The sequence below is a fragment of the Triticum dicoccoides genome, chromosome 6B (assembly GCF_002162155.2).
Source record: "Triticum dicoccoides isolate Atlit2015 ecotype Zavitan chromosome 6B, WEW_v2.0, whole genome shotgun sequence".
Classification (NCBI taxonomy): Eukaryota; Viridiplantae; Streptophyta; class Magnoliopsida; order Poales; family Poaceae; genus Triticum; species Triticum dicoccoides.
Window position 1 is genome coordinate 164,505,422 of NC_041391.1, and position 7,246 is coordinate 164,512,667.

Consider the following 7,246-nt stretch of genomic DNA (forward strand, 5'->3'; position numbering starts at 1 on the left):
AAAAAGTTCTACCACAACTTCGGATGTTCCCTTGCCGCTCCTGTCACTTCGATGCTCGCCTTTCTCAAAAATAAATTCTGAATGTTTCAAAACACTTAGGGCATCTCCAACAGTCGTAAGATAGGTGTTGGTTAATTTGCCACCAATGACATAGTGATGATTTGGCATGTAATAAATGTGGAGAGAGAGCAAAGTTATATGTAGATTAAGGGCATTTTCAACAGTTTGTATGTTAGTTTGTTTAAAATATGTCATGTTATTAACCAACACCTTAACACAACAACTCCAATGGGTTGTATCTAGTTTGCCCAATAGGATGTGAGATAATAAATAAGGTGCTCTCTCATTCTACATTGAAGCTTGTGCAAAAGGGGTGTTGGTTCATGTACATACAATTTTTCTCTCTTCGCTCATTTATTGTATGACACATCATAAAAAATCTTATGTGGCAAAGTGTACCAACAACTATCTTGCAACCATTAGAGATGCTCTAACCAACAACCTTTGCACAAGCTCCAAGGTGAAATAGAGAGCAATCACATTTATTTCTTACCATCTATTGGATAGCTTACATACAATCTATTGGAGTAGTTGTATGATAGCTTGTTGGTTGATGACATAAACATTTTACCAACAAGACTAACATATAACCTGTTGGAGATGCCCTTATCCATGGCCGCTTGCGCCAACGGCTCCCGAGGACCCCAAACCCTAAAAAAGAGACGTCGTGATCTGCTCTTCCCAGCCGCCACTGCCGCATCCCGACGGGCCCCTTTTGTGTGAAGGCCGGACAACACGGGAGGTGCGTGGGTGGTGCAGCGAATGGCGGTGTGAGACATTGGTTGTCTTTGCCGGTGAAAGGATCGAGATGGACCTAAAGGGAGGGGGTGAATAGGTACAATTACAAATTTTAATTGTTACTTAGCAATTTTAGGCAATAATGCGGAATATGAAAGTGAGCCTAACAATTGCAAGTAAGATGCTAAGAGCTAAGCAAGGTAAACAAGTACTCCCTCCGTCCGAAAATACTTGTCATCAAAATGGACAAAAATGGATGTATCTAAAACTAAAATACATCTAGATACATCTCCTTCTATTCATTTTGATGACAAGTATTTCCGGACGGAGGGAGTAATACAAGTAAGTGAGTAAGCAAGCACAATATAATATAAGTAAAGACTAAGAGACAAGTAACCACAAGTAGGAAGTTAGGGGTAGGGATAACCGCAACTCCGAGAGACGAGGATGTATGCCGATGTTCACTTCCTTGGAGGGAAGCTACATCACCGTTAGAGAGGTGGATGTTACCACGAAGGCACACCAACGCCACGAAGGTTCACCCTATTCTCCCTTTGAGACAACACCACGAAGGCGTTTCTCAACCACTAGTGGTAGACCTTGGGGTGGTCTCCAAACGCTCACAAACTATTCGGGGGTAATCACAATATGGTCGATTCCTCTCCGAATGACTCCTACTGCCTAGAAGTCTCCAACCTCCAAGAGTAACAAGAACGATGGGGAAAAGTTCAACACTTGCTCAAATCACGAATACCTTTGGTGCAAGGATGGGGAAGGAGTGGATCTATCACTTGAGTGGACAACTTCTCTCGAATGCTCTCAAATCCCTTGGAGATCTAAGATTTGGTGTAGGAGTGTGTGTGAGAGAGAGTAAAAAGTGTTCTTGAGGATGTTCTAAGTGAATGGTCAAACCTCCCACGGGATAGGTGAGAGGTATTTATAGTATGCCTCAATAAGTGGTCGTTGGAACCACATGAGAACAACAACTGTTAGACGTCTGAGACATACCGGACGGCCAAGGCCTCGGAAGACACCGGACATCCGACGAAGACCGGACGACCGATGTTTTGGCACGGTATAGAAGGTACCGGACGGCCGGTGGATACCGGACGTCCGACGTTTTGGCTCTGCAGAGAAGGTACCGGACGTCCGGTGGATGCCGGACATCCGAAGTTTTGGTACTGACTAGGAAGAGTCGGACGGCCCGTGACTACCAGATATCCGATGTTTTGGCTCTGTGAAGAAAATATTGGCCGTCCGGTGGACGACGGACGTCCGAGGCCTCAACAGACACCGGACGACCGACATGGACCGGACGTCTGATGATTTAGATCTGTAGACAGGTGTTTTTAAAGAAGATCACTTGAGCAAGTTTTTTCCGCGAGACCCCATGTTCCACTCTTAATAGTGCGGGATCCCTATACTCAAGAACAAACACAAAAAGGGGCCTAAGCCAGTAGGCCTTTTTCTTTGTTCTTGGGGAAGTTAAATATTTCCTTACTCATAATCCACACACATGCTCCCGAGGGGACTAAAACCTGAGATATACTTGACAAACTTTGTTAGTTCCCTATCAGTATATTGTCATCAACATCAAAATATGATTAAGGGCATGGTTGCACTTTCAATCTCCCCCTTTTTGGTAGTTGATGGCAATACACACATAGTACACAAAAAAATTGTTCCATACTTTAAAAACAGATTTGTCGAAAAATAAATTCAAGGCCTTGATGCACAAATATGAAGAGCTCCCCCTTATGGTGACAATCATAAAAATCATAAGAGCACAATGTCACAATATCATAATATCTCAATCATAACCATCATAAGAGCACAATATCACAAAAGCATAATATCTCTTCATACATAAAGTCATAGATAAAAGTCATGCACCCACTCAAAGCATAATGGTTCAACATAAGACGAGCCTTAACATAGATAGAACAGGAATAACTAGCTCTCCCCCTTGACATCAAGTACCCAAAAGGGATAGGGAGAACCCAAACAGACAATCATAGGTCATCATCATCATCATTGTTATGAGCTCCACTACCATCAGCATCGTCGAAGAAATCAGCCCACTCAGGCCCCGAAGGAAAGCCAAAATCTAAAGGAGGAGCCACCGAAGAAATCGTCACTAACATCGAGAGCCCCAGAGTCACGCAGACGGGACTTCAAGGCATTCTTGGAGGTGATCAAACAAGTGACAACATCATGGTTATGAGTGCAGGTGAAGGTGAAGGCATTCATCATGGCAGAGTGGGCCTTCCCGAGAAAACACGCAAACCACCCAACAGGCGCAGAGTTGTAAGTGGAAGGATGAGACTGAGCAGCAGACCTACGAGCAGGGGCAGACTTGGAAGAACCCTTGGGAGCCCAATCGTGGGCCATGTGAGGAGGAATAATCCACTTCTCATGCACATGAGTTTGGGCAAGAGAGAATGGAGCTACACTCTCAATGAGAGCCTGAATGAATGGAGCATGAGGGAAGGCACGCTTATACTGAAAGCTATCAAGACGGATTTCATGCCATAGAAAATGAGGAACATTGATCTTCCCTTTGGGGGACTCATAGAGGCGAGACATAAGATCAATGCAATGATTGTTGCAAGATCCCCTGTCACCCATCTTGGGATAGATGGTGCGGATGATACATTGGTAAATGATGTAGTAAGGAGATTTTCAAATAGAAACTTGATTCAGATCCTTCATCTTTTCCTCCTCAGTAAGATCATCTAGCTCCTTAAGAAGATAGCCACAAGCCTCAACGGCTTTGGCTTTGTGGTTGGGGTCATCTTTATGGATCTTGAATCCAATATCAGGAAAGCCAAGAGCAGCGACAAACTGAGCATAAGTGGCAGTGAGCTCGGTGTCAGAGGCCATCCAGGTGATGGTCCTGTTAGGAGCAAAGAAACATGTGGCATAAAATTGATGTATAGAAGTCTGGTTAAAGTCATGTTGAAATGCAAATGGAGCGGCAAGATCGGACGACTCAATGAGATCAATAGCACCCGGGTACTTCACAGGATGAGCCCGAATGTACTCCAAGTCAATGAAGTGGTGCAGAGAGAGTCCCTTTGGGAGAACAACGGATGTGTAGATATCTTCCTAAATGTTTGTGCAAAAATGTTGATCCAGAGAGTCTTGAACCACCTCGGATTGATTTACATCGCGCCGGGACTTAAGATATGCAGGCTTGGGCACTTTGGTCAAATCCTTGAGGACACGCCCATGAAGTTGAGGGGCCTCAAGAGGGATGCGACGACCATCCGCATTTGGCTGATCTGGAGGAGGAGCAGGCATGTGAGTGGCCCTTCGAGAGCCGCGGGGGCGGGAAGAATAGGACACATGCACAGGACGCTCCTCATCTTCCACCTCCTCTTCGTAGTCAGAGCCCTCAAAAGAGGAGGACTCCTCAATGACAGGTCGTTTCCTAGCACGCTTGGGCGAACGTTGATGCTCTTGAGAGTCATCAGAGCCACCACGGCGAGAGGCTAAAATCACAGATACATTTTGACCAGGAGGATGCACAGTGAGCTCGTGTGAGGGATAGAGATGGGAATGACGATAATCGGACTAGGGAAAATACAGTAATTACCGCGAGCAAATACACCCCCGGTATTCTTGTGAGCGGTGTGTTTGGTTTTCACCATCGTGGGAAGAATCACGCCTGAGAGATTATCCAAGACAGAACAAAGGGATCACAAACTGCACAGAGAAGAACGACGAGAGAGAGCAGAGGAATGGACAGGGAAATACAAAGTCCACACGAGGTAGGAGAGGGGGCAAGGACGGAGAGAAGGCAGGAGGCGCAGTGATGCGGCTCCCCCAGCGATGGCGAGAAGGATCCACGCCCTGGAGGCACTGCGGCGGACACAGGCGCGGGGTGGGGAGAGGAGAAGATAGGGCAACCGCCCGGTCTGGCCCGTCCTCAAAATTTATATGGGCCACAGATTTCATCGGACGACCGACAGGGGCCGAATGTCCGAGGACTGAAGTAAGTGCCAGGCGACGGACGACCGGAGAATCTCAGACATCCGAGGCCTGAGGAGGAAGTGGGCGGTGCATGATTTCTGCACAACGATCGGTCATCCGAGCAATGTCGGACGACCGGAAAATGTGAGTTGTCGGACATTCGAGAAATGTCGGACGACCAGTGGCAAAAAAATTGACAGAGAGGCTTAGAAGTAACTAGATGAACCAAAATACAAGAATGGGTAAATGACAAAAATATATGGGCAATCAGACAGAAAAGATACCACATGAAGAGCAACTAGACACACATGTTATGAACCCCAAGCATGATTGGACACCCCTCCTACAAGGAGAGTCGGTGGCCAAAGGCCACCATGTCTGAGTATATGTGTCGTGATGCCGCGCAGATATTGTCCTGGGGCTCAATAACACTACTCCATCATTTAAAGTATCGTAGTTCGAGGAACATGATAAGTTTGAGAGTGTTTGTTCTTTTTATTCATTATATAGGATGAGAGTACTCATGAGTTGGGTGTCCCCCCCTAAACATATGCCTACATCTAAACATGACATGAAGTAAATGCATGCATGGGTACTAGATTTCACATTGTCAAGCTCCAAGATACCAAGTTCACGCCTAAGTTGACAAAACATTGCTTCATCCAATGGTTTGGTGAAAATGTCTGCAAGTTGCATGTCTGTACCAACATGAGCAATATCAGTGTCACCCTTTTCCACATGATCTCTCAAGAAATGATACCTAATATCAATATGCTTGGTGCGAAGATGATCTTTGGGATTCTCAGCGATACTGATGGCAATTACATTATCACATAGAAGAGGCACATGTCTATAGGTGATACCGTAATCCTTCAAAGTTTGCCTCATCCATTGTAATTGAGTTGCACAACTGGCAGTTGCAATGTATTCGGCTTCGGCAGTAGAGAGGGTGACACAATTTTGCTTCTTCGAGGACCAACTTACCAAGGAGCGTCCAAGAAATTGACATGCACCGGAGGTTGACTTCCGTCCCACTTTGTTTCCTAACCAATCCATATCCGTGTACCCAATGAGATCAAACTTAGCATCCTTGGGGTACCATAGACCCAACTTTGGGGTGTGAACAAGGTATCTAAGACTATGCTTAACCGCCTTATGATGACTTTCCCTAGGGGAAGCTTGAAATCTAGCACACATGCATACACTAAACATGATGACTGGTGAAAGATCGAGGATGTCACCTAGAGGGGGGGGGGGTGAATAGGCGCTTTAAAATAATTACGGTTTAGGCTTGAACAAATGTGGAATAAACTAGCGGTTAATTTGTCAAGCACAAAACCTACAACAACTAGGCTCACCTATGTGCACCAACAACTTATGCTAAGCAAGATAAGCAACTATGTGATAGCAAGATATATGACAAAGAACAATATGGCTATCACAAAGTAAAGTGCATAAGTAAAGGGGCTCGGGTAAGAGATAACCGAGGCACACGGAGACGATGATGTATCCCGAAGTTCACACCCTTGCGGATGCTAATCTCCGTTTGGAGCGGTGTGGAGGCACAATGCTCCCCAAGAAGCCACTAGGGCCACCGTAATCTCCTCACGCCCTCGCACAATGCAAGATGCCGTGATTCCACTAAGGGACCCTTGAGGGCGGTCACCGAACCCGTACAAATGGTGACCCCTTGGGGGCGGTCACCGAACCCGTACACTTTGGCAACCCTTGGGGGCGGTCACCAGTACCCGTCAAATTGCTCGGGGCGATCTCCACAACCTAATTGGAGACCCCGACGCTTGCCCGGAGCTTTACACCACAATGATTGAGCTCCGAACACCACCAACCATCTAGGGCACCCAAGCACCCAAGAGGAACAAGCTCAAGGGCACCAAGCACCCAAGAGTAATAAGCTTCTCAACTTGTAACTTCCATGTATCACGTGGAGAACTCAAACCGATGCACAAAATGCAATGGCAAGGGCACACGGAGTGCCCAAGTACTTCTCTCCCAAATCCCACCAAAGCAACTAATGCTAGGGAGGAAAATGAGAGGAAGAACGAAAGAAGAACATGAAGAACTCCAAGATCTAGATCCAAGGGGTTCCCCTCACTTAGAGGAGAAAGTGATTGGTGGAAACGTGGATCTAGATCTCCTCTCTCTTTTCCCTAAAAAACTAGCAAGAATCCATGGAGGGATTGAGAGTTAGCAAGCTCGAAGAAGGTCAACAATGGGGGAAGAACACGAGCTCAAAGGATAAGGCTCAATGGGGAAGAAGACCCCCTTTTATAGGTGGGGGAGAAAATCCAACCATTATCCCCTCACTCAGCCCGCACGACGCGGTACTACCGCACGGAGCTGCGGTACTACCGCGGTCGGCTACGGTACTACCGCTGCATGTTGCGGTACTACCGCAAGTGCAACACTGGCCAGATGAAGGCCTGTTGCATAGGGCAATGAGCGGTAGAACCGC